Raw genomic sequence first — 2,659 nt, 5'->3', positions numbered from 1 at the left:
TAGAACTAGTGCGTCTGTTTATAACGTATATCTTCAAGTTCCATTTGTATTGAAACAAACCGCTCGACTCTCGATTACCAAACCGCCATACCATACTCTCCTCCCGATTATAGTGTATACTTTGACATACATATAACGCCTTTGTTATATCGTAACTCCTCCTCATAGTTAATACTCCCACCTTTGTTATATAACACTCTCACCTCTAGTCAATATACATTTAAAATTTGCTACCTAGAGACATTGAACCTCCCTCCATTACATTTAGCGCACTGATATCGACTCCCCTATGTCTCATATTACACCCCAAACTATATATTGGCTCATGAACATAGCCCGACTCTTGTTCTTTCTGACTGTATATTTCCCCATAGTACACCATGATGTGCTTGAATGTGTTTGAATGCATGATTGTCTCGATGTGCTGAGGATTGCGTGTTGTGTGGTCTGTCTCAGCTGCTCAAATATCCCTGGGCTCTGCAATTGGCATTGAAAGCGGCATCCCACGCCTCTAAGTTGGTCTCCGCTATCGTTGCGTAGGTAGAGTCAATGATCCCTACATTATTGACTACTATGTGAAATACTCCGAAAATTTCCTCCGCCTTGTCCAATAGTCGGGCCACATCCCCAGAGCTTGAAACATTAGCTCTCACGACAATGGCCACCATGCGACAGTGGGTTGAATTGATAGCAAAGGCAATCTGTTCTTCTTTTTTTGCGTTGTTCAAGTAGTTGACCACAACATTAGTGCCATCGGTGGCCAGGTGAAGGGCAATCTCGGCTCCCATACGTTTCTGGTGTGGCTCACATATGCTGCAAATTGTATGCATGTGTCCTCACTGAGAGACCCATCGTTGAAACCTCAGGCTGACAGTTGTAGTCTTCTCAAGTGAATCGTGCCCAAAATCCAAGGTTAAAAGGTTGTGTCAATTGTTTCAACCAGAGTTGCGCTAGTTCTTTTGACCAGTACCCTCTCAAAACTCTCGTGGTTCACGTCATAGTAAGCTGGGAATTCCATTTCATTATTGCTTGAGAGGCCTCCCCCTTATGTGAACCTTCCACCTTCATTGTCATGTTCATAATCAAATGTCGTGGAATTTGAATCTCATACCATCAAGAACATGATTGGGCATACAGGCTTTGCCAATGCTATTCCATTGCCAAACGTTTCTATAAGATCTTCATGAAATGTTATTTGAAGGACTAACGAAGAGTTGTATATTACGGACCAACCTGATTAATGAACCATTGCAATGTTTGGTTTTACTACGTGAAGTTTGTAGAGTCGAGCCAACAACATGGGCCTGTCATACCATTGCAGCTAGAGTAGAACCTCGAGCACTGGCAAGCGTAGAGATGCATAACAATGAAATGTGCATTGAATGATATGCAAATATATTTGGTCATATTTCTGGTTCTGCGTTAACTCCTTATTTGACCTATAAGTTGTTTCACTCTCCCATAGAATGATGTCAAATTGGATCATTTATTACAAAATTAAAATCTCAGTGCGTCATATTATTTTGCTTGTAGCAGACTCATCATTTCTAAAAGGGATTGAAGTATTCATCCATTTCCTATCTCTATCTATAAGACAAGGATTGAATCATTGAAGGGAGCTGAATAGTATTTATTTTTTTATTAATTAAGAGGAGACCAAATTCAAAGGATTCATTGGTTGTTTATGATCCAAATCTAAAGTTCCTCTTGGAACCATTTTTCCTACGCTTGTAGCAACTTATTCTTGGAAAAGATGAATTGGTTTGATTCCAATAATAGTTTGTTTAGAGAGCCAAGCTGGTTTCAATAACACCTCCAGATCAATCAATTCAATCTTATTATAAGTGGGATCTCATTGCAAGTGTTATATTCCCAATGGAAACCATATTAATATTTTCATTAGTTTATTGCATCATATACCAGAGGGCCAAATTGGCTTTGGAAGGCCGAGTCACTAGCTTCAAGGGACAATTTTTTTGGGTGATTTATTGGAAGGAAAATTTCCATTCCATGGTATCAAAGGAAAAATTACTATCTTCACCTCTACTATACTTATTATGCAGAGCCTCCATCAACTGGCATAGGAAGGCTCCATCAAAGGGTATTTTTGTTTATAATTGCGACCACTTTATCCATCTAATTCGAGAGATTCACGTGATACGTTCAATGAAAAGGACTAGAATTAATACAGTATTAGAGTTCTTAAAAACACCGATACATTCCTCTGATCATGATACAATAAGAATCAACAAAGCATCTCTTGTTGACATTAGAACTTGTTTACAAAATGCATAAGAGAAGATAGAATTTTTACAGTTTAAATCTCAGCTTCAATAAGATGAGTTACAACATCATAAGCATCATGACACCCATCTGAAGCCAACAAGTGGTCAAATCAGTAACATTAAGCTAGTCTCTCATTAGCAACAAATCAATAATGTTGATCTAGTACTCAATAAAGGCAAAGATTTTCATGTAGATCCAGAGATTCGACATACACTTCCTAAGACCATCATCAAACCTTGGGAAGAGCTTGTCCATAACAAGCACAGAACTAGACTTGGATATGACAAGGATGTGTCCTTTCATATTCCAGATTACTCAAAGCCCATCCAGTTTCAGAGTGCGAGATTCCTTCATGATAGTTCACCTTTAGTTG

General features: G+C 38.7%; 1 pseudogene; it reads right to left on the bottom strand.

The window, feature by feature from the left end:
* Nucleotides 1–452: 452 nt before the first annotated feature.
* On the bottom strand, nucleotides 453–788 carry LOC149254319 (short-chain type dehydrogenase/reductase pseudogene; annotated as a pseudogene).
* Nucleotides 789–2,659: the final 1,871 nt, after the last annotated feature.

Source organism: Pinus tabuliformis, chromosome 7 (genome assembly GCF_031772625.1).
Source record: "Pinus tabuliformis cultivar Carrire ecotype Pingquan chromosome 7, CPIR1, whole genome shotgun sequence".
NCBI lineage: Eukaryota > Viridiplantae > Streptophyta > Pinopsida > Pinales > Pinaceae > Pinus > Pinus tabuliformis.
Note: the sequence above shows the minus strand (reverse complement) of the source record. Positions and strands in the feature narration are given on the sequence as shown.